The sequence below is a fragment of the Balaenoptera borealis genome (genome assembly GCF_965194805.1).
Source record: "Balaenoptera borealis genome assembly, chromosome: 8".
In the NCBI taxonomy this organism is placed as follows: domain Eukaryota; kingdom Metazoa; phylum Chordata; class Mammalia; order Artiodactyla; family Balaenopteridae; genus Balaenoptera; species Balaenoptera borealis.
In genome coordinates, this window is record NC_138865.1 from 104,092,385 (window position 1) to 104,117,853 (window position 25,469).

Here is a 25,469-nt window from a genome sequence, read left to right on the forward strand (position 1 = left end):
GAGCATATAATACTAAAAAAATCAACAGTAAATGATGGGTATGTATTGAGTAATACCAAGATATTAAAAGTGATCAAAGCAGAATGGCAAAGAAACTCTGAAAAAAAAAAGAATATTCATTCATTCCTTTTTTATTCATAGCTCAAGGAGGTGATAGGAATAGGGAAAGTCTAACACTTATTAGCTTCTCCATGTTCCATGTTTTTATAAGTTTTATTACATTTGATGCACAGAAAAACCTAATGATGTAGGAGTTAATAGCCTCATTCTACACAGGAGGGAACTGAGGCTCAGAGAGGCAAATAACTATCTGAATGTCCATGGTTAACACATGGCCAGCATCTAGAATTTAATCTAAGTCTGCGCTGCTCTAAACTATGGCTTCTCCTAATACATCACCCAGACTTCTGGGGGTTTTACAATTATTTCACCCTTCTACCCCTTTTAAAGGTGGAGAAACCCTGACTCAAAGAGAGATGCTACTCCAGGGGTGTAGTGGTAAGGGTTTAACAACCAGCTCAGGGTGGTGGTGTCAGTCTAATTTATATAGTAGTTGCTAATTTACATGGTCTACTTTATTGAAAGTGGAGTTGGGAAGAAATGTACATAATCAAGCCCACCACTGATCTCATGTCTTATAGTGACATCTCACAAGTATATATTGAGTACAAACATGTACTAGACTGACATGAAAAAGAGCTGAAGTGTCTGGGTCAAATTCCAGCCTTCTTCTTCTTTCCGGTCTAGACAATACAACTGAGAATTGCTGATGTCACTCTGCTGATGGTCTCACCAGTTGACCATGTTCATTTCTGACTCCTGCTTTTTCCTACTGACTCTGGCTTCCTGACATGAGGAGATTAATACTAAGATGAAGTTGCAAGACATTCATCAGTTTGAAATGAGTGGCCATCAATCTGGAGAAATACGCCTCATTGCAGAGAAGAGGTGTTTGCCCTCATGGTGTGGCTCCAGTCAGCGTCATCCAGATCTCTGCAATATGCCTTATCCCAATGGACTGTGTGTCCCATGGAAGCATAATATTTGTCTTTTTTATACACATTGCTTCCCTAACTCATGGAACAATGGACTGCTCCACAATAGGTAATGAATCAATAGTAGTTGAATGACTCTATCTCTGGACATTGTATTAAAATTTCACTGTGAGGTGAATTTCTTACTACTCTGAGATATTGCAGAGGTCACTTGAACTCTCTGGAAATCAGCTTTTCCAGCTTTCAAATGAAGAAAATACTAGCTACTATGAGGGTTTGTTGTAAGATTAGAGTAATATACTGTATATCATGTGCTAGGTACACAGTAGACAATTGACAAAGAGCAATTCTTGTTGTTATTATTATTATTAGACTTTTCAATTTTTAAGATACTCATAAAGCAGGATTCCTGAGAAAAGTACATACTGATCATAATACCTTATATATGTTTGGTGGGCCATTTTATATCATGTATCTCAGTCGATAATCATAACTTCTCTATGAACGGTATCAAATATTCTATTTTAGAAATGAAAAAAAAATGAAGCCTGAACAATCAGTAGCTTCTGGGATTTCTTCCACCAAAAAGCTTCCCTGCTTGGATAACTCTTCTGTGGTGTGCTTTTTTTTTTTTTTTTTTTAAACATCTTTATTGGAGTATAATTGTTTTACAATGGTGTGTTAGTTTCTGCTTTATAACAAAGTGAATCAGCCGTACATATACATATATCCCCATATCTCCTCTCTCTTGTGTCTCCCTCCCTCCCTCCCTATCCCACGCCTCTAGGTGGTCACAAAGCACCGAGCTGATCTCCCTGTGCTATGCGGCTGCTTCCCACCAGCTATCCATTTTACACTGGTAGTATATATAAGTCCATGCCACTGTGCTTTAAAGCCAAGCTTTGTTGTCCTATTCTCCGTGAAGGATTCCCCACTTCCTCCTCTCAAAGCAGACTTTGCCATTCCCCTCTCCATGTTCCCATTGCATGGGATAACTAGATCTGCCATAGTAGCTCTCGGCTGTCATTCATTCTTCCATTTATTTAAAAACTTTTTATTGACTGCCTCCTAATAGTCAGGAATACTGCTCAGTTTAAGGTTTTGGGAGGTGAAACAGATAAGACTTCTTGCCCAAACAGAGCTCAGATCTAGTGAAAGAGACAGACATTAATCAGATAGCCATAAACATGACATATATATATATATATATATATATATATATATATATATATATATATATATATACCAAGTGGCTGCAGTTGAGCTAGTAAAGGGTAGCTTGAGACTAGATTGATTTTTTTATCAAGCAGGGGCGACATAACATCCTACATGGTCTTGTGCGTCATGCTAAGGATTTCATGTTCTTATCCTAGGAACAACAGGAATCCCCAAAAGGACTTGAGAAGAGGAATGAATTAATCAGAATTTAATTTTAAAAGATCAGTGTCTCTTTTTTTTTTTTAGAGAATGTGGTTATTTTCCATGCTACTTGAAGTCAGAGACCGTATTCAGTATTCCTGTAGTATCTAGCAAGGGGGCTGGAATAATAGTAGGCGCTTAGGGCTGTTGCTAAATAATGATGTAGGCATATATATACACACACACACATACATATTCAGTAATCCTGTCAATGACTCAGCCAAATAGCCATTGTTATGTCAATTGAGAGATTAGAAGACTAGAATACAGAGAGATGGTATCATTTGGTACTGTTGGTAGTTGGGTAAGCCAGGATTCAAACCTGGTCCAGAATATTCTTTAGGGTCTACATTCTTCCCACAATAATATGCCCTGACTCTCATTATGCCATGTGGCCTCTCATGGAAGTTGCTCCACAACGTAGACTCTTGAGTACATGAGAGCTTTGCCTAGTAGCCTGCCTCTCCCAATTTTCTAGGCATCCTCATCTGGTACCTCTCCTGACACCATAATTGTTCTACCTCCTCAGGCACCCATCTGTCTTCCTGTTGCATCCCCCACCCCCAGCCCCACTGGATAAACTTTTTCTCATCATCAATTCCAACACCAGCCCCTAGTGCTTGACCGTCATTCAGTGTCCCAGGCTCCTAGCCTTCTAAGCCAGCCTGTGTCAAACAGCATTGGACCTTCATTTTCCTTATCGAGAAATCAGAAACAACCTACATCAGGGTTCTAGAAGTTGAGTCCCAACCTGTAAAGTGAAATCTATCCTATAGTGTTTTTTCTTTTTTGTCTTTTTCTTTCTTTCCAGCTTTATTGTGATATAATTGATTTGAAACATGTTGATAATTGATTTCAAACATGTTGCAAAGTGATAACCATCATAGTGTTAACTAATACCTCCATCATATGATGTAATTATCATTTTATGTTTGTGGTGAGAACATCTAAGATGTACTCTCTAAGCAACTTTAAAATATATAATACAGTATTATTAACTATAATCACCATGCAGTACACTAGATTCCCAGAACTTATTCATTTTATAACCGAGAGTTTGTACCCTTTGGCCAAAATCTTTCCATTTCCCCCACCTCTAGCACCTGGAAACCACCATTTTATTCTCTGTTTCTATGAATATGGCTCTTTTGGACTTCCACATACAAGTGACAGCATACAGTATTAATCCTATAGTGTTTTGAACTCCATGTTTTCTATGATGTTTTGTAAGCTCATGTATTAAGAATTGCTTTGGCTCCTAGTAGGAGAAACCCAAAACCACATGTCACAATAAATCAGGAACTTTGTTATTCTTATATAACAAGAAATCTGGATGTCAGCAAATGAGGGCTTCTATTGCTATTTCAAGATGCCAACAGGAACCCAAGCTGTTCCTCTTCCCCCTTCCCCAGTCCTTCCTTAGCACGTGTATGCCACCAAAATGGCTGAACCACTTCCAGTAATACAGTCATGGTCTAGACAAGAAGGAGGGGAAGAGGATGAATAAAAGGTATTTGCTGGCTGAGAGGACTCCTTCTAAAAACGGTTCTCCAAAACCCTACCAACAGCTCTGCATATGTCTGATTGGCTAGAACCTAGTCACATGGTCACTCTCAGTTAATGTTTTTAGTTGGGTTTTTGGTATTGTCACACCAAAGCCATCATTTACTGAATGTCAAGGTCCTCCCTCTATATTGTTTCATTTACCCCTTGGAACAGGCCTTTTAAGAAAAGTATGAATGGTAGGTATGAAGTCACTTTTTACGTGACTTTGGAGAGCTCTGTGATCTCCTCTGCATGGAAATATTTTCTGCATACATAGCCTTTGTCAGGCACTTTCTCTTTGTTTTGTGAAGGCACAACCTCATTGAAGCCTAATATTTGTATGAGATAGATATCACTTGTTATTCCCATTTTCCAGATAATGCAACTGAGGCTTATGACGTTAAGTCACTTGATTAAGGGCACATGGCTAATATATGGCATTTCCAGAATTCCAACCCAGGTCAGTCGGACTCTGAAGCCCATAGATTTTTCCATTCTGATATGTTGCCATGTCTGAATCTGTCTAGCTAAGGAGGAGGGACATCCTTGAGGCATGCCAGGATCATTTCTCACCAGCATCCCCACAGACTAATAAATGCCGACACACATCTTGTATCACGGCTTCCCATCAGTCCGTGCCTCTGCGTTTTCCCCAGACCTGTTCCAAAGGTCCCCAAAGGACTGAAAATGTCATCTATGCAGACAAATTGGAAGCAAGTTAAAAGAGAACAAAGGGATATTGAGCCAGGGTAAAAAATTAACGTTCCGAACAATTTTCAGTCGGCACAGATTGATTTTTCCTGGGCATTTTTCCTCTTCCAATTTTGTAATTTATGTTTATTTTCAGTGAAATTCAGTCCATCTGTATCTGATTCATTCACACGTAATTCATCAGCTGACGGCCCTGTCAGAGAAAAAGATTCCGATGTGCCTCTTGCGTTTGACTTTGGACTCGAGGTCTGTCTGGAATACCAGGGCAAGGTGGCCTCTGAGAAACATAGAGAGAAGCAGGTGAAGTGGCTTCACACCTCCCTTCCAATATGCACGGCCCTCTGTTGTTTTCTCTTTGTTTTAGGCAGCTGTCGTTGTCTTCTCAATTATTTTGTAATTGGGCTTATGCACAAATCTTTCCAACTCTGCTGGCTCCATTTTGTCTGTCCATAAACATGCTCACATTTCTCTCATTCTAAAACACGAAATAGACAAGTCACCCCAGACAAAGGGATCACAAACCACAATGCCCTTCCCCACCTCCATTCATCCTCAAACACATTTCCACACCAGCATCTCAGAAGTTTGCACTCTGCATTCATCACCTCCAGTTTATTTCTCACTCCCCCATTATGTACCTCTGCCTCCTGTACCCGACCGAGACCTTCTAATGAAAGTCACCTTTCAATTGCCAAGTCCAACAGTTATGTTCTGCTACTATGAGATTAGTGTCTCGGTAGCACTGGCTGCTGTTGACAGTTCCCTCCTTCCTTACACTCTCTGCTCTGTTGGCTTCCTTCCATCCCTCCTCTTCTTTCTTCCCTTCATTTTGGTCTCATATGTCTCCATCTTTCCTTATTCATAAAAAATTTATGCACTTTGGCCCCCAAGTTTTGATTGAAGGTTCTGGAGCCAGAATGTCTGGGTGCAAAGCCCGCTGTGCCATTTCCAAATGTGCGACCTTGGGCAAGTTTCTTAAACCTCTCTATGCCTCAACTGAAAATTGGGGGAAATTATATTTCTTACCTCATAGGGTTGGATAGGGATTAAATTAATTTATTAGCTATAAAGTTCTTCAAACGGCACCTAATATCATAACCACTTAATAGATTTTAACTGATAGGACCAGTACTAAACATGATCTAATAATCTGTAAATGCTTATATGATTGATGATAGATGGGAATGTATTCTAATGCAATCGTTGTGATTATTTTAAAATTACGTTGGATGCATATTCTAGTCTATAGGAGATTATGACCAAGACTTCAGATGTATGTAAAATAAGTCCATATGCTTTTACTAATTATATACACCTAAAGATAGAAACTAAGGTTAAACCGTTGCCTAATAATACAATAAAAGGAAAAGTAATGGAAAAATATATAATTTACCAACACTAATTACAAGAAAGCTGTAGTGGTCATATAAATATTAAAATAGACCTTAAGACAAAGAATATTACCAGAGGAATGTAGAGATATTTCATAATGATAAAAGGGTCAATTCATTGGAAAAATGTGAACTTATCTATGTGTATGTACCAAATTAAAGGAAACAATAAATAAATCCACAACCAGATCTGAGAATTTTAACTCTTTTCCTTCAACGTTAAAAAACAAAAACAAACAAACAAACAAAAACTAAACCAAAAAATCACTAAAGTTATAAAAATTTAAACCCTGTCAATCACCACTGGTCTGACATTTATAGCAAACTATATCCAACAACTGCATAATACACAATTTCTTCAACTTCATTTGGAATGTTCACCAAGATAAACAATATGTTGGGACATAGAAAGTCTCAGTGAACTAGAAAAAATTTGTTTTCTTATTGACTTTATTCACTGATCTCAATGAAATTAAATATGAAGTCCAAAAAATAACTAACACTATATCTTACATATGGAAACTAAACAGCACACTTCTACATAACTTATGAGCCAGTGGAAAAATAATGAGGAAAAATTAGAAATTATTATCAACTAAATGACATAGAAAGAACACATGTTAAAATTGTTGGAATGTATTTAAAGCAGTGCTTAGAAAAAAATAGTTTAAATGCTTATATTAGAAAATAAAAAAGCTTTAGAATTAATTACTTAAATTTCCACCTTAAGAAGATGAACAAATAAACCAAAAATTAGTAAATGAAAGGAAACAGAAAATTAAGAGCAGAAGCCAATAAAATAGAAAAGCAATAGGGAAAATTAATAAAGCCAAATGTAAGTCTCTAGAAAATTACAAAACATTGATAAATCTCTAACAAGATTCATTAAGAAAAAGACAGAAACATAAAGTCTCCTTATCATAACAGAGAGGATATTATTAAATATTCTATACATATAACAAACATAGTAAGATAATATTATTAACAATTTTATGTAAATAAATTCAACAACTTAGATGAAATGGGAAAAAAGAATCCTTGAAAAAAACACAACTTAGAAAAAAATTGTTACAAGAAGAAATATAAAATCTAAATAGCTCTATGTCTTTTTTTTTTGTCACTGAAAGCCATTTTATTTTAAATATAGCAGTGTGTACATGTCAATCACAAACTTCCAATCTACCCCTCTCCCCTCTCATCCCCTCCGGTAACCATAAGTTCGTTCTCTAAGTCTGTGAGTCTGTTTCTGTTTTGTAAATAAGTTCATTTGTATCTTTTTTTTTTCAGATTCCACATATAAGTGATATCATATATTTGCCTTTCTCTGTCTGACTTACTTCACTTAGTATGATAATTTCCAGGTCCATCCATGTTGCTGCAAATGGCATTATTTCATTCTTTTTAATGGCTGAGTAATATTCCATTGTATATATGTACCACATCTTCCTTACCCACTCATCTGTCCATGGACATTTAGGTTGCTTTCATGTCTTGGCTATTGTAAACTGCTGCAATGAACATTGGGGTACATGTATCCTTTTGAACCATGTTTTTCTCTGGATACATGCCCAAGAGTGGGATTGCTGTGTCATATGATAACTCTACTTTTAGTTTTTTAAGGAACCTTCATACTGTTCTCCATAGTGGCTGTACCAATTTACATTCCCACCAACAGTGTAGGAGGGTTCCCTTTTCTCTGCACTCTCTCCGGCATTTATTGTTTGTAGATTTTTTGATGATGGCCATTCTGACTGGTTTGAGGTAATAACTCATTGTAGTTTTGGTTTGCATTTCTCTAATAATTAGTGATGTTGAGCAGCTTTTCATGTGCTTCTTGGCCATCTGTATGTTTTCTTTGGAGAAATGTCTCTTTAGGTCTTCTGCCCATGTTTTGATTGGGTTGTTTGTTTTTTTGATATTGAGCTGCATGAGCTGTTTGTAAATTTTGTTGGTCACAGTGTTTGCAACTATATAGCTCTATATCTTTTAAAGCCATGGTTTTCAAAGTCTGGCCCTCCCGAACCAGGACTAACGACATCATTTATTACTGTATTAAAATGAATATTCTTTAGCCTCACCTCAAAACTACTGAACCAGGAACTCTGAAAACAATGTTCAACAGCTTGTGTTTAAAAGCCCTCTAGGCATGAAGTTAGCAGAAACAGCCTAAACAAAATATTAACAAATTGAATCTAAAAACACATAAAAAGGATTAAGCGACTTCTGTCCCAAGAAAAATAGGTCATTTTCATATTTTAAAAATCAAGCAATGAAATTAGAAAAGAGAAAAACATAATAATACCTTAATAAATTCCAAAAAACTATTTTTAACAGTTCAATACCATACCTATTCATGATAAAAACTTTTAACAAACTAGGAATAGAACACAACTTTTATCAATATGTTGAAAGCATCTCCAATAGCAATACTAACAAAAGATGAACCATGAATAGCCAAAAGCACATAGAAAGTTCTCAGCACCATTGATCATCAGGGAAATGCACACTTGAACCACAATGAGGTGCCACTAAGAGAATGGTAACACTAAATACTGGTAACGTTGGGAGTACCAAACTCTAATATATTTCTGGTGGAAGTGTAAAATTGCACAACTACTTTGGGAAAAAGCTTTGATATTTTCTTATAAACAAACCTCTGCTGTGTGACCTGGCAATTAATTCTAGGTGTTTAGCTAAGGGAAATGAAAATCTACGTTTACAAAATGACCTGTAAAAAAATGTTCACAGAAACCTTATTGATAATAGCCTAAAACTAAAATGGTTAAGCAAATGGTGGTATATTCACATAATGGAATTATATTAAGTAATAAAAACACCAACAACTTACTTTTATACTCAGCAACATGGTTGGATTGCACAGTCATTATGCTGAGCACAGAAGCCAGACACAAAAGAGAATGCACTGTACAATTCCATTTATATGAATTCCTAGCATAGGCAAAACTAATCTAAGTTGAAGAAAAATTCAGAGCATTTGTGCCTCTGGGGGATGCTTTAACTGAGAAAAGGCTGAAGGGAAAATTCTGGGTTGACAGTTACATTCTATAGATAGGTATGTAGGTTGCATGGGTGGGTGCATTTGCCAAACCTAGTGGAATTGTAACTTAAGATTGTGCATCTCCCAGAATTTAATTTTATCTTTTAAAAAAATGTGCATTAAGGAAAAAATCTATATGCTTCTTGAATTGACAGCCAAATTGCTGGCTTGGTTAACCTTCAACAGCAAAAACGCTGATTAAAGTCTAATGTGAATGGAAAGATATGGAATGCAACATTGTAGGGTTCCTCAAGTCTTCCATATGTCTGTTACAACTGATTTTGTGTGTGATTTTTGCAGTCTTAAAGCCAATATCAATATTTGTCTGCAACTTGGGAGGCCCTTTTCTTGCCAGAAATGTGTAAGCTCTTTTTTCCTCTTGCTATAAATGGGATAAGTCCTACCAAACATTCTTCAAAAATAAATGAGTGGAACATTAATTTCCTGATAGCTCAACACCCCAGCTTTTCAACAGCATTAACTGTTTTCATGTGTTTAGTTTTTCATTGGTGGAGTTATTCATTTCTGAATATAAATCTCCTTTTTTTTGGAAATTAAAGATACATTTAGTTTAGTTTATATTTCCCATATAATCAATTTTCAAAACCTAATAACCTTTTAATTTTAACGTTGCTTAGCAGGAAAACACACCTGAAATCATCTGTTGGTGCCTACAATTGGATAGATATATAAATGGGAAAACTATTATCTTGTTTTTATACAATATTGAATATATTAGAGAATGGAACAAGATGAAGAGAGGTAAATAAAATTTTGGTGAAATTTTTGGTGTTGATTTACATTAAAATTTTTTAATGTATTATATAATATATATATTTCTAAAAATTGGAATTTCACTCAACACCTGCTTACTCTATAGGTCTAGCAGCTATCATGTTCTATCACTTTGACAAAGATTTCTGAAAATGATTGAGTCCCAATCCTTGAAAATACAGAAATGAAAACAAAATTCTGCCAAGAAATGCAGTCTAGGGTAGGGGGACAGACAACCATATTAACAATAGTAATTTTTTTTAATTTATTTATTTTTGGCTGCCTTGGGTCTTCGTTGCTGTGTGCAGCCTTTCTCTAGTTGCGGCGAGCGGGGGCTACTCTTCGTTGCGGTGTGTGGGCTTCTCATGGTGGTGGCTTCTCTTGCTGCGAAGCACAAGCTCTAGGCACATGGGCTTCAGTAGCTGTGGCACACGGGCTTCAGTAGCTTTGGCACGCGGGCTCAGTAGTTGTGGCTTGCGGGCTCTAGAGCACAGGCTACATAGTTGCGGCAGAGGGGTTTAGTTGCTCCGCAGCATGTGGGATCTTCCCGGATCAGGGCTCAAACCCGTGTCCCCTGCATTGGCAGGCAGATTCCTGACCACTGCGCCACCAGGGAAGCCCCAACAATAGTAATTTTAATAGGATATGTTAAATGCTAATACATGGAAACAATGGGCTATGGATGTAGTTATACATAGACACTAACCCAATTCTGAGGGAGTATACTGGGCAAGATTCCAGAATTCTTCTCCACTCTCCTTACCTTTCCCTTCCATCACCTTCACCTTCACCTGGCTTATGTTCATTTCTTTCAGGTCGCAGATTAAATATCATGATTTTAGAGACATCTTTTCTAAACTCTCAGACCATGAGCTATCCTTATTATATACTTTTATGGTACCGCATAATTTTCTTCATAACATTGATCACAATTGTAATTTAAACATTTGGGGATAATTATTTCTCTAACATTGAATTCACCTGCTGGAGTGTAGGTACTTTGTTTGTTCTAGTCTTTGCTTTATTGCCAGTGATTACCATGCTATTTGATATACATTGGATGATTGACAGATTCTTATTTAACAACAGCAACAACAAAGAATGAGCTAAGTCTTGAAGGACCAATGTTTTTCAATGCAGAGCTTTCCAAAGTTCTCTTCTTCTGATACCTAAACTATAACATGCAGCTGGTGTGGTTACTCTATCAACCAAGTTACTGATCGGAAGAAGCCTACAGTGAATATCCCTGCAGTGCGAGCAAAATTAAACCTGCATTGCTGTAAGCTACTAAGATTTGGGGGGGGTGTGTTATAGCAACATACTTTAACTCATCCTAACTGATACAGTGGTCATATCCAAAATCCACTTTTGCTAACTAAGCCAGTATTAAATATGCACTGAGCACTATGGAGGTACATATAAATTAATTAAATGTGGCGCCTGAGCTACTGTACCTCATAATTTCACAGTTCCTTCTTTCTAATGAAATAGAGCCCTCCCTTAGTCCAGAGAAAAATGCTACCTTTGTATCTAATATGAACTCTTAGATATGAGTAGTGTAGTTATGAGTCATGAAGTCAGATCTCAGTTATAAAACCTAGAGGTTAAGTTTTCTAATCTCTCTGGAATTTAGATTTTTGTTGTTGTCATTGTTAAGATGGGAATAAAGCTCATCACGTAGAAGTTAACTCTAACATTAGAAATGTGTCTATCTTGGGCTAGGTAGTAATTGTAGTTATTTATAATAAAATAAGAAGAGGGAGAATGTGGTATGTTGTTATCGTAAGAATATTCTTTTAAGTTCTGCTATATGAAATCATCTCTTATTCATTATTAGAGAAGAATTGTGTCTTGCTTGTCTTTATATATCTGGTGGTTAGCACAGAGCTGGACACACGGTTGGCATATGATAAATGAATGTTGACTTGAATTCTGTGAGGGCTGAGAGGAGAATAAGAGGAATTTCCAGTCTGAAGATGTCAGGGAAATTTCAAAATGTCACGGACGTAGAAACGTTTCAACTTAAATCTTGAAGGATGGGCAAAATTTTGACATGCTGGAGATAGAGCATGATTGTCAGAGAAAATAGGAAAAGCAAAGACATGAGTTAGGACCTTCTGGGATATGTAAGGCAAATAGTGAGTAGTTTAGTTTGGTTATATGTAGGGCACATAAAGTAAGAATTTTGTAAAAGGTAGGCCAAGGTCAGAATATAGAGAGCATCTTGCAGGCTGTGTAAGGAGCTGAGTTTTTAGTCTATAGCAAGAAAGAGTTATTGAGAGCAGTAAAGGAAGAGTGAGAGGTGGAAAGAGCAGTGCTTTAGGACACCTGTTTTGGGATGCAGTGTTGTATTAAGTGCTTTACAACTGCAATTATCCTATGAGATGGAGAATATTATTTTCATTTTCCATGAGAAAACTGAGGCTCAGATGTTAAATAACTTGCCCAAGTTATAGCCACCCATAAGTGGAAAAGATATAATTTAAATCCAACATTTTGTTTGATGTCAATCTGTATTTTTTCCATTTAAGACCACAACAGAATAAAATTTACTTCATGGATTTTCCAAATGTACAGGAAAAATCATTCTTGTGGCTAATGCAGCTCTATGGTTTGTTAAGCAAGTCCAAATGAGTTTCCTTAAAATATTTATTTTTCCTTAAATGTATTTCAAAGATGATTTGTGAAGTGTAAAGTGTTAAAAGAATACAAGCTGTTAATACTAATGCTAATTAGATAAACTATGCTTAGAACAGTGTTGTTTAGATCTTTTAGATCTTATGTCACTCTAGCACAAAAAAAGAGATTATTAATTTACTTTCTCATTTCTAATTTCCCTAAGCACAATATTTACAAATCAAGAAGAAATTCATCCCAGCACCTATGTTTCATTTAAAGTTCTTTAGAAGGTTAAAAAAGATGTCCAGGGGCTTCCTGGGTGGCACAGTGGTTAAGGGTCCGCCTGCCAATGCAGGGGACACAGGTTCGAGCCCTGGTCCGGGAAGATCCCACATGCCACGGAGCAACTAAGCCCGTGAGCCACGGCTCCTGAGCCTGTGCCTAGAGCCCATGCTCTGCAATAAGGGAAGCCATTGCAATGAGAAGCCCACGCACCGCAGAGAAGAGTAGCCCCCCCTCGCCACAACTAGAGAAAGCCCACGCACACAGCAACAAACACCCAGTGCAGACAAAAATAAATAAATTAAATAAATAAATTAAAAAAAAAAAAAAAAAGATGTCCAGACTATTAAAGTTGGAAAAAATTCAAGTGCTTGTCCTATAATGGAGACCAAAACTGAGGAACACTTTGGTGGTGTGGGATATGACCTTTTTAGTCCAAGTGACACAGGGCATCTGCACAGGCTTCATATGGTTTAAAAAATGTTTTAAAGGATCCCTGTGTGCTGAGCACTTATTCTTAGTAATTCAGCATTTACATTCAGAGGATGAATCCTAGGACAAGGTAAATAAAGGAGGTCAATATAATAGTATTTGTCTTTTACTAAATGTCCACCATAAACTGGATCCTTTATTCATTTTATTTCTAATCTTCACAACATCTTTTCAGGGCCTGTATTGCTATCTCCATTTTGTAGATAAAGAAAATAACAATCAGAATACTTTTAAAAACTAATATGCGCCTAAGTGGAGATCTTTAACTTACATTTTTGGAGTCATAAGCTCACATGCTTTCTATTTAACCACCTTGCCCAAGTTCCCTTCAACTGTGATGCTCTGTGATTCTACCTATCACCTCTGGTTCTTTCTCTTAAAATGGAAAGACAGGGTGATTGCAGTTGAGTCCACATAAGTTAGCTTGTTTTAGCCAAGAATGACCTCAATGGAACATTGTCTTGCTTTCTGTTCCCCAAGCACTGAGACACAACTATAATCCATTTGTTCTACGGTTTATGGCCACTCTTCCCAATATACCCTTGATGAACAACAACTGTTGACATGGAACTCTATAAAAGAGTCAGTCCTGTAAGACCTGAGGAAGTCCCTTCTTTCTTCATCCCACCTCATTCTTTCTCCTGCAGAAGAGATCAGTGCCCTGAAAATGGTAGAAATTATGCCACTCATGAGGCTAATGATGGATAGTGTAAAAGTCTCAGTGTACAGAACATCTCAGAGTAAAAACAAAGACCCTGGGGCAACTGAATCTATCTTAAATGGATGAAGTGCACATAGAAATTGATCCTTGGGCTAGGCAGGCTTTGTTTGACTCAATCTCATGGACATTTTGTAATTGTTATTTATCAGATGCTGGCTCTATTTGTCTAAAGGATTAGAGTAAGGAGCAAACTCCAAAAGAATGTTGGTGTCTCCAGACCTAGGGAGTAAGAATAAGAAACAGAGAAAAACTCTTTAAAATCCAGCCCTGGACTCCTCTTCCATCTCCCCTCCTTTCTCATGTCTTCATCCACACCAGAGAAACTCCTTTCTTTCTCTTTCTGTCTTTCTCACCCCACTTGTGAGCCTCTCTGCTTTTTGCTGCCAGGCTGGTCTTTTCCCACCTTATCAGCTTAAGCAAGCTTTTACTCTTTTTTTTTCAGGTCTTAGTAAGATGCCCCTACTCTCTGGAGCTTTCCCTATCACGACCACACAGAATAAATCACTCCCTCATCTGTACATCCTTAGGATGTACATCCTTCCTGTCTTGTAGCATCTTACATGGTTTATCATTGCTTACTGTGTTGTTTTCTCCCCCTATCAAATCCCCAAGTACAGTGCCAGAGACCCAGCATGAGTTAGTAAATTTCTAGTTAATGTACACAACTTAGATCAGATGTCCTTTACTCAGGGAGCTACTACTCCATTTATACCAGCAGTCTTTAGCCCCACAGCAAATCAGATTGGAGCACACAATGCAGAGTTCCACAGTGACTTCTCCGGCTGCAAAGCAATGTAGACTTTACTGAAGATCTCACTGCAGAGACTGAGATAGACACAAACATTGCACACAGCTAAAATTTCTCATTAGATAGGTCTATTCTCTCTAAAGTCCTTTTCCCTTCAGGTCACTACTAGGATGTTTTTCTTTTTATCCTATTTCTCAAACAGCAAATAACATTTTTCAGACTCTCTCTTCACCTAATTCTCCCCCAACAATAGTCACCAGTTGAACTTTAATTTTCTTACTTTTGTATTATTTAAAACAAATTCAAATAATCCTCTACTTTTTACCAAATTATAGACCTGTACCCATGACAGTGCTCATGAAAAATGGGTGACTGTGCTCATCTCATTAAATGGCACGTTAACCTCACCTCACCCAGGGCACTTTAGTACTTTTTTCCCTAAGAAATATAATACTTTCTCCAAGAAAGTATTTGGTGAATGTGGTTGCCCACACTTGATTATATGAATCTTTAATTATTGGGCTGTCTTAATTGCTGGCTATTGAGTCATCTCAAATTCTTGGAAATACACAGAGGTTAGACAAAGAAATAAAGTGAGTTAGTGACAGAAGTGGGATTAGAAATCAGTTGACCTGACACTCGTGTGTCTTCTTTCATATCTAGAATATTGGAGGAAATGTAAACTAGATAAACAATGAACGGAAATATTGTCTACATTTATTTCTATTTTCTCATTGACTGTACTAGGTATCTCATAAACGTGCACTCTTTATTTCCTCACCATTGCCCTGCGATATAGACATTATCTCCATTTTATAGATGAGGAAACTGAGGCTCAGAGTGGTAGAGTCCCTTGCCTATGTAGGTCTTCCATGCTCTTCTCACTGTGTGCACTGACACAGTACTTCTCAAATCCTAGTTTAAGTGCAGTAGGGAACTAGCTATTTGAAAGATTTTTTTGAAAATTAATTTTTATTTGAATTATTTTGGAAAGAATATCACACTGCTCTGAACTTTCATGCTGAGGTTTGTTTAAAGTGGAGGTGGCAGGAAGTGCTCGGATTGGATTATTGGAGGTTGTCTCAATAGGGATAAAAAATGGGACTGAAACGTCCCGTGCATATTTACACACCATGCCAAGGGGAAATGGGCCTGCTAAGAAAGTGATGCATTAGAACAGTGCTTCTTTATGCAGTGAAGCCTCGTTCATTATATCATGGGGGTTCCCTGAGGTCACAGGACATCAAAATGTAATATTTGGTAATGGTGGTTGGAGGACATTTCATTGCAGTTATATGATTCCCTGGAGTGAACTTAGAATGTTGCAGCTGGCCTACTGAGGTCACGGTGAAGGGTCTTTGACAAATGGTATGTGGCTTTTCTAGGAGCAGTCACTTCCTTGAGTCTTTTCCAGAAAGATTGCTGGTAGGAAAAATCAAAGTGAGGATTGTTAATATTTTGCTGATGCAGTTCTGTTCCATGTGGGCAACGTAACTCTGCCACTAGACTGTGTGCCTCTGGGACACAGGTACTGGAGCTTATTCATCTTGATGCTTTCCACTCCCAGCACATTGCTTGTCACTTGCCTTTAATTCAGTTCATCATGCTTGACAGCCAGCGGCAATTCAGTCTGGGAAGACAAGGGAGGGAGAAACACACGTAGCCTTGCAGAAGAGACAATGTTGACATTACTCTTTAAGACAGGAGTTAATGGGCAAAGAGGAAGTGATGATAGTCATCTCAGGAAGAGAAAACAGTGCATGACAATGCACTGAGGGTAGAGCAAGAGCATTCTGGGTTTGTACTTGTAACTGAGATGTGGATGCAGAGTTGGTGAGGAGGACCAGGAGATGATACTGAGGAACTTTCAGAAAGTACATCATTAAGAACCCTTTAAGTCAGCAAAGGGATTTAGACTTTATCCTGAAGGCAAGTAGTAGCCACTGATGAATCTGTCATACAGAGTGAAGTAAGTCAGAAAGAGAAAAACAAATACCATATGCTAACGCTATATGCGTTATATGGAATCTAAAAAAAAAAAATGGTACTGATGAACCTAGTTGCGGGGCAGGAATAAAGATATAGACACAGAGGATGGACTTGAGGACACGGGGTATGGAGGGGGAAGCTGGGGTAAAGTCAGAGTAGCATCGACATATATACACTACTGAATGTAAAATAGCTAGCTAGTTGGAAGCAGCAGTATAGCACAGGGAGATCAGCTCGGTGCTTTGTGACCACCTAGAGGGGTGGGATAGGGAGGATGGGAGGGAGGCTCAAGAGGGAGGGGATATGGGGACATATGTATGCATATGGCTGATTCACTTTGGTGTACAACAGAAACTAACACAGTATTGTGAAGCATTTATACTCCAATAAAGATCTATTAAAAAAAAACTATAAAGAAAAAAGTCAGTTGGAAATCTGACTCTAAACAAAATACAAAGTACCTCAAACTAGTATATGGCAAAGACTTCATAAACAAAGAAGAAAGACAAGTAGAATAAAGACTGGCAATTTAGGGTACTAAATATCCCTAATAGAAACAGGAAATTCACCGAGATGATCTTATTACATACTTATGAAATCAAACTTGATCTCACTAGTCACCTAGGGAATACAAAATAAAGCAGTAAGTAATAATTTGTGCCAACTGATCAACATATTTTAAGGCATTAAAAACATCTGCTAATAAAGGTGCATATACAGTGTTGTGGTGAAATCACTACAGTTTTTTGGGGGTGAGTAATTCGGTAGCATCTGTAAACATTTAAAACTTCCAACACTCTTTGAGTTGACCATCCCACAACTAGCCATCTAACAGGGTTAAAAGCCCAATATGCAAAGATGTATCTATGATGTTCATTATAGCATTTCTTGTAAAAAGCCAAACAGACTAATCTGTTGCTTAGTCTCCTTTTACCTTTCTAGATCCATTCTTAGCCTCTACTGACATCTCATGGGCTCCCGGCCCTCTGGTTTCCAGCAGACATGGGAAGATGGGAGGAGAGAAAGGTTGGGGTATTTATCCCTTATGGTGCCCCTGCTCCCTGCAGGTACTTGGTCTTAACAGTGGTTGTGTTTCCTTGTTATGCCCACGGCTTTACAATGGCCATCTCTCTCCTGCAACCACAGCTCTCACCAGGTTCTTGTAATTGTGTTCTGTTACCTTTCCTCTGCAGGCCTTGGGGTTTAACAGCTTCTCTCCCTAAATACTTGCTCATTTCACTCTAACTCACTTTCTGAGCGTGTCAACTGTTCCCTGCTGGAACTCAAATGAAGAGTACAGGATGAGTTGGAGAGGGTAAAATTGTATACGACAGACAGGTGGGCTGGTCCTTACAGGATTTCCACGTGACCCGAGGGAGAGAATGGGGACAAATTCTAGTGAGAGTTAAGACAGTAGTTTGTCTAGTTCACAAAGTCAGTCTCTTTCTCGGTACTCCCAATCTGTTGTCAACTTGCTGTTGTGTACGACACTGGGATCAGGGAAGGAGGATCAAAAGACAGGAGAGGTGCTGTCCTGCCCATAAGAAACTTTCAAGGTGACTTAACTTTCCTTACAGTCACTCATCTCTAGCTTCAGGAATATTTGTTAATTCTCCTAAAGATTTGGGAGCTCACCGAGGCAGTAGAAAGAGCTTGGGGTTATGCATGCCAGCTCTGGGAACTAGCTTCCTGACTTCACACCCTGGTTCCTCATTGTCTAGCTGTGTGATCTTAGCAAGTTGCCTAACCTTCCCAGGCCTGACTTCCCTCATTTGTGTAGTGGGGATACTACTAGTACCTCTCGAATTTAGTAGTTATAAGGAGTAAATGAGTTACTAGATATGAATATCTTGTGTAGGCGTTGTGTAGGGCACGTGTAGGGGTTTGATAAATATGGACAGTTGTCACTATCTACTCAGGCCAGGCTGTCGTATACAGAATGGACACAGAGCCCAGCTACAAAGACAAAAAGGAACAAATGAAAATGATGATGACCTCACTCTGCTTCTCTGCCTATGCATGCGGTTTGGAACCTACAATCATATAAAAAGAGAACATGTGGAAACCATTATCCAGACAGTCTCATTTCCTTTTTTGATAGGGTTACTAGACTGATGGATTGGGAATGGCTTTGGAAGTAGAGAGTCTTGATTTTTGAAAAGCACTTGACAGGATTCTCCCCTGGCCCAGTTCAAGTTCCTCCCTTTCCAGGAAGCTCCCAGAGCACCTGCAATGGGATTATCCTCTCACTACTTTAAATGCTGGCAGTCCTGTGATCTTCTCCTTTGCAGCAGAGATGCCAGTTTGCCGTTTGACAGAGTGCTTTATGTGTGTTCACGACAGTCTCCTAGACTGAGCTGCTGGAGATCAGTGTTCCCAGTCTTATGAAGCTGGCACACAACAGAGGGTAGCATAAACGCCCTAGACTTTGCAGTCAGACCAACAAGAATTCAAGCACTGGCTCTGCCTCTTACCAGTGGGGTGTGCTTGAACAGTTACTTTCTTTGAGTTTCCATTTCATCTGTGAACCTGAGTTAGTGATATCATCCTTGTATCATAGATACCATTTATTACACTCATTCTGTTTGAGGTAAAGCCTCACACCTCTCAAAGGTACTCTCAAGTATATAATACAATATTATAAGTGGAAGTCTATACTCTAACATCTCTTTATTTCCCTCATCTCCCAGCCCCTGATAACTACCATTCTGCTCTGTCTCTATGAGTTCAGCTTTTTTGGATTCCACACATAAGTGGTATCATACAGTATTTGTCTTCCTCTGTCTGAATTATTTTGCTTTGCGTAATGCCCTCAAAATTTGTCTAAGTTGTTGCAAATGGCAGGATATCCTTCTGTCTCATGGGTGAATAATATTCAATTGCGTGTATGTATATATATATATATATATATATATATATAGTATCTTTATCCATTCATCTATTGATGGACACTTAGGTTGTTTCCATGTCTTGGCTATTGTGAATAATGCTGCAACAAACATGGGAGTGCAGATATCTCTTCAAGATCCTGTTTTCATATCCTTTGGATATACACCCAGAAGTGGGATTGCTGGATCATATGATAGTTCTATCTCCAATTTTTTGAAGTACCTCTGTACTGTTTTCCATCGTGGCTGAACCAATTTACCTGCCCACTAACAGTGCATTGGGCTCCCTCATCTCCACATGGGTGTACTTGAAAGTTGCTAAGTGAGTAGATCTTAAATGTTCTTACCACAAAATAGAAATGTTAATCAGGTGACACGATGGAAGTACTAGCTAATGTTACAGTGGTCATCATTTTGCATTATATAAGTGTAACAAATCAACATGTTGTACACCTTAAACTTACACAACATCAGTTATATCAGTAATATCTCAGTAAAGCTGGAAAAAAAGATAGTACCATTATTTCCTATCTACAGAGGTGAACACATTGAGACACAGAAAGGTGTCCAACAGAAGCTCATCCAAGCTACAGAACTAGTAAGTGGTCCAGTTAGAATCTAGCCCCAGGCAGTTGAAGCCAATATTGCTAACCATTGCACTGCACAGCTTCACAGATAGGCTGTGCCTGGCTTATCACAGATGCTTTGTGCCATTGTTTGTTGAACAAAGGTTTACTAAGCTCCTAAGGTGTGCCTGGTATTAGATTTTGGGCATAAAGCAGTGATGCAGGCCTGACCTCAGAGACATTACCCTCTAATGTAGAATATAGACAATACAATAGTCAAATAAAAAAATAAAGAAGTACCTACACTTGTAATTAGTGCTCTGAAGGAAATAAACAGGGTGATGAAATAGAGAAGCCTGGGATAGTAGAGAAGACCTGGTGCAATACCTTTGCCCTGGTAAGGACTCAGAATATTTATTAACTTTAAATAGGCCTGGAAAGGAATAATGGGAGGCTGCTGTGAAACGCAAGGTAGATTTACAACTGGGTAACTAACCCTTTCCAAAGGCTGCTCATCAGTACACTGCTGTCAGTTTGGAGAGAGCGCTAACTCTGTCCAGGTCCTGAATCATTTAAAAAATGATATCCAGTTTAATACCTTCCAGAAGGTATTAAATTATGAGATTGGATTTTGAAATACGGGAAGTTTTGGTCAGATAGAGTGGAAATGATAGCGAAATGCCTGCTTTTTTTGCAAAATAATATGGAAGTCATTCATTTTAAACATCCGCCAACACTGTATTTTAAATTGAGAAACCCCAGTGTTTCCAAACCTTACCTTCTGTGTTACGTCTACATATTTCGGTGATTAGCTAAGAACAAACAAAATCATCCTGACTGGCTGAGTCTCCCTTATGGAGCCTCTATATTGGTTCCAGAGTAGGTAAAATGTTCCAAGTGCTTTCAGCAAATTATTTCTCATCCACACACAAGGGAATTTATGAAGAAGAAAGGACTCAGTGTTCTATGTCATGTGACAGTCATCTTAAACATCTTCTCCCCTACTGTAGTATGAACTACTGGTACCTTTCAGTTGTCCATCTCTCTTTATCCTGGCCCCAGTTCCTCAGGCTCTGAATTCCTGGATGAGAATATTATCTTGATCAGAAATGGTCTCAGAAATCTGACACCAGCTGATAACTTACTCAGGCATCAAATACTGATTCCAATAAAAGTTAGTGGGTCTTGCTGGGTTCTAAATGTGCACCAGCATGAGTGAATTTAGAAAATTAACTTCTATTCACATATTTTTTAAAATGACAGTATTTGTTTCAGAATTGAATATCTGAAATGCTGTAGAATGGATATTACCAAAAGAGAAGAAAAAGGGGGATGGTCATGTAACAACAGCATAAGGGAGAAGAAAGACTGGGGGATTCGGGAGTGGGGGGCTGAACAGACCTATTTGTCAGAGCTGGCTCTGTCACTGAATGGTTGTGCATTTCAGACAAGTCCTTTATACATTCTGGGCCTCTTATATACTTGAGGTCTCAAGTTCTTTCTTTGAAAAATAAGAACATGGAACTACATAAGAGGTGGCATTCTGGGTACATAGAAAAAAACCTGACCTGCAGACTTCTGTGTTATGGCTTCTGTTTTTTGGGTGCTTTTGATTAATTTTTTTCTTTTGAGTTTTTTGATAACTTTTTTTGGATAAAATTTCCATCTTATAGAAACGTTGCAAGGAAAACACAAGAGACTCCCAAATATGAGACTCACCAATGGTTATGTTATCTCTGATCCATTTGAGGGTAAGTTGGGGCCTTCATGCTCCTTTACTCTAAATATTTCAGTGTATTTCCTCAGAACAAGGAAAGCATGTCCAGAACCATAGTACACGTATCCAAATCTTTTGCTCTGTTATTGTCATACAAATTACATCTTCAACTTGGCTTCTTTTCCTTTTGACAGAATTGCATTATTTTATGAGCAATTTCTCTACTTTTTAGCACAATATGAAGTTCCAGGCTTCTGCTTTACCTTGAATATGAGTTTTGTTTAGACTTGTTTGTCCTTTTAAATATGCATTTCTCACATAAGGGCAGGTTGCTCATTTCTTTTGAAAAATAATAATATATTTTATTACTGGGTCTGAACTTTCATGGTTATCAGCTGGAAGCAATTGACCCATTGAGATAAGGCCTTGCTAGTTTCCATTTATAGTGATAACTCACTCCCAGTGATAACTCCTCTGGCTCATATCACTCATTACCTGCCTAGTCTCCTGCCTGGTGTTTGAGTTTTGCAGCATCTCTATAGGACAACCATATAGTTTAACATCCAAACTAGGATGCTTTTGGCAGTAAAAAGGACTACAATTAATAATTACCCAAGAGAGCAATACTGATACTTTCTTCCTTAACATTATATATGGATAGGGTCCTACCTCCTGTTGATTACTAACTGAAAATGGAAAATGAATGCTGGAATCTGAGTGATACCTTACTGAGAAGTTCTCTGAATAACAAAAATGAAGAGACCTCTCTGCAGACATTCTGAGAGCACAGAATGCTGAGTTTCCTGTTTTGATCTCAAGGATCATTACAGAGACAAGCAGATATCTCACTCTTTCAGCATGGCAGAATTAGTGTTAAGGGAGCCAGCTTCTTGAAGCAGGCTAAACCTCACCTTGCCCTGCACAATAAGTTCCTGTTGCCTAGGTTTTGGCTTAAGAGTAGATCCAGTTCTTTTCCACTGATGGAGCTTTTTTGCTCCACTTTAGAAATCCAGAATAAAAGGACATTCTCCTTCTGGGGACAGAAAAGCTGAGATTCAAAAAGGAAAAATCATTCCCAGTTGCTTACTTCCTCCTCGACAAACCTTCTTTACTTAGCTTTCAGGTCACCGTATTATCTTAGTTTTTCTCCTAACTCACTGTTCCCTTTTAGTATCCTTTGTTGGTTCCCATTGTTCTGCCTCATATCTTAAGCTACACCCCCCAACCTGACTCTACCAAGACTCAGTTCTTGGTTCTTTTGCTTTCTTTATTTACATTCTGGTGATATCTTCTGGTCTTTTATCTTTCAATATTTAAAGGTGATATCACCTATAATCCAATGACCCACAAATTTATTTCCAGCTCAGTCTTTTCCCATGAACTTGATTTGTACATGCAACTGCTGTCTCAACATCTTCATTTAGAATTGTAATAAACAAATTTAACATACTTAAAATTTTACTTATTGTCTCTAATCTTGACATTTATATCTTTCACATGTCAGCTGATGGCAATTCCATCCTTCCAGATCTCAGGCCAAAATAAAAAGAATCATATTTCCCTCCCATCCCAAATCTTAACTGCAGAAATTCTTCTGGCTCCACCTTAAAAATATATCCAAAATATGAACACTTCTTGTCAATGTAACTGCCATGATTTTTGCCCAAATCACAGCAATCTCTCATCTGAATCACTGTCATAGCTGCATAGTTGTTCTTACTTCTTCTGTTCTTTACATCTCCCCAAATCTTTAGCGGACAAAGTGATCCTTTCATTGTGGAAAACTTACTTCCATGTAGATCCTTTTATCTTTCCCACTCTTAAGTATCATCGTCTTGAGTACTAAATGATGTTGTAATTTTTGTTTCAATCATAAAATGTAATTTATAAAACTTATGAGGATAAAAAATTCCTATTGTATCTACCAATATTTCTGCTCTTTCCATCACTTTTTTTTCTTCCTGATGCTCCAAGATTCTTTCTTTTATCATTTCCTTTATGTCAGGTACAGAATTAGTGGTTGACGGTTCTTGTAACACTTGAAAAATGTGCCACTTCCTTCTGGCTTCTGTGGTTTCAGACGAGAAATCTACTGTAATTAAAACAGGTGTTTTCTATAGGGAATATGCCATTTTAATCTGGCTGCTTTCAGGACATTTTTGTTGTTGTTGTTAGTTTTCAGAAGTTTATTCATGATATATCTTGGCATGGGTTTCTTTGTATTTATCATATTTGTGATTTGTTTAACCTCTTGAATCCTATGTTTATGTGTCCTGTCAAATTTGATAAATTTCCAGCTTTTGCCCATTTTTCAATTTTTTTTTTATTATTGTTTAATAATTAGAGTTCTTTGTACATTTTGGATACCACTACTTTATCAGATATGTGTTTTGCAAATATTTTCTCCTAGTCTATGGCTTGATTTTTCATTCCCCTGGAAGATGTTTTTAAAAGGACTCCACGTCAACTTCTAGATATGAAATCTACAATGTCCAAGATTGAAAAACACTGGATGAGATAACAGCAAATTAAACAATGCAGAAGAAAAGATAAGTAATGTGAAGATATAGCAATAGAAAATAGTAGAAATAAAACACAGAAAAAAAAGAATAAAAGATAAGCAGAGCATTAGTGAGCTTTAGGAACTCTTCATGTGGTTTAATATGGATGTAATTGGAGACTCTGAAGGTATGGGAATGGGGAAGAAATATCTGAAAAAATTAAAGGTCAAGTTTTTCTAAATGTGATGAAAATTATCAATGAAGAGATCCAAGAAATTCATAACCCCAAGTACAAAAAAAATGAAGTAAATAAAGCAAATTCTAATCAAATTACCTAAAACATGTGATAAAGAGAAAAACTTAAAACCAGAGGATATAAAGGATACAATACATAGAAAAAAACAAAGATAAGGATGACTGCTGATTTCTCATTGAAACAATGCAAGAAAGAAAACAGTGAAGCAATGTCTTTAAACTACTAAAGGAAAATCTTTCAACCCAGATTTCTTTACCCAAGAAATATCTTTCAAATTTGCATAAAAAATAAAGACTTTTCCAGACATTAATAAAACAATAATAAAGCTAAACGAATGTGTCATCATCAGCTCCATACTACCATAAATGCTAGAGAAAGTTCTTCAGGCTAATGGAAAATCTGAATCTACAAAAAGGAATGAAGATATAGTAATTTTGCATGAGTAAATAAAAATAATTTTTATTATTATTTAAATAATTTTACAATATACTCAACTATATAAGCAAAGAGAATATTGTGGCATTTATAACATATGTAACATATGGATATTAAAATGTATGACAACAATAGCACACAGGCCAGCAGGGGAAAAGTTGAAATGTGCTGTTTTAAGAATCACATGCTTGACGAGAGGGCAGACACCAGAAGCAAGAAGAACTACAATCCTGCAGCCTGGGGATCAAAAACCACATTCACAGAAAGATAGACAAGATGAAAAGGCAGAGGGCTATGTACCAGATGAAGGAACAAGATAAAACCCCAGAAAAACAACTAAATAAAGTGGAGATAGGCAACCT

General features: G+C 37.6%; 1 long non-coding RNA gene across 9 annotated transcripts in view; it reads right to left on the bottom strand.

Moving 5' to 3' along the window:
* Window positions 1–25,469, bottom strand: part of LOC309633436 — a 360,009-nt gene that overhangs the window by 110,925 nt on the left and 223,615 nt on the right. For 7 of the 9 annotated variants that reach the window (XR_014247509.1, XR_014247510.1, XR_014247511.1 and 4 more), the window contains one exon: window positions 1,050–4,945. The exons of the other annotated variants lie outside the window; for them this stretch is intronic. This is a non-coding gene — a long non-coding RNA (uncharacterized lncRNA). Of the gene's footprint in view, window positions 1–1,049; window positions 4,946–25,469 lie in introns of those variants that run through there. 9 annotated transcript variants of the gene reach the window in all.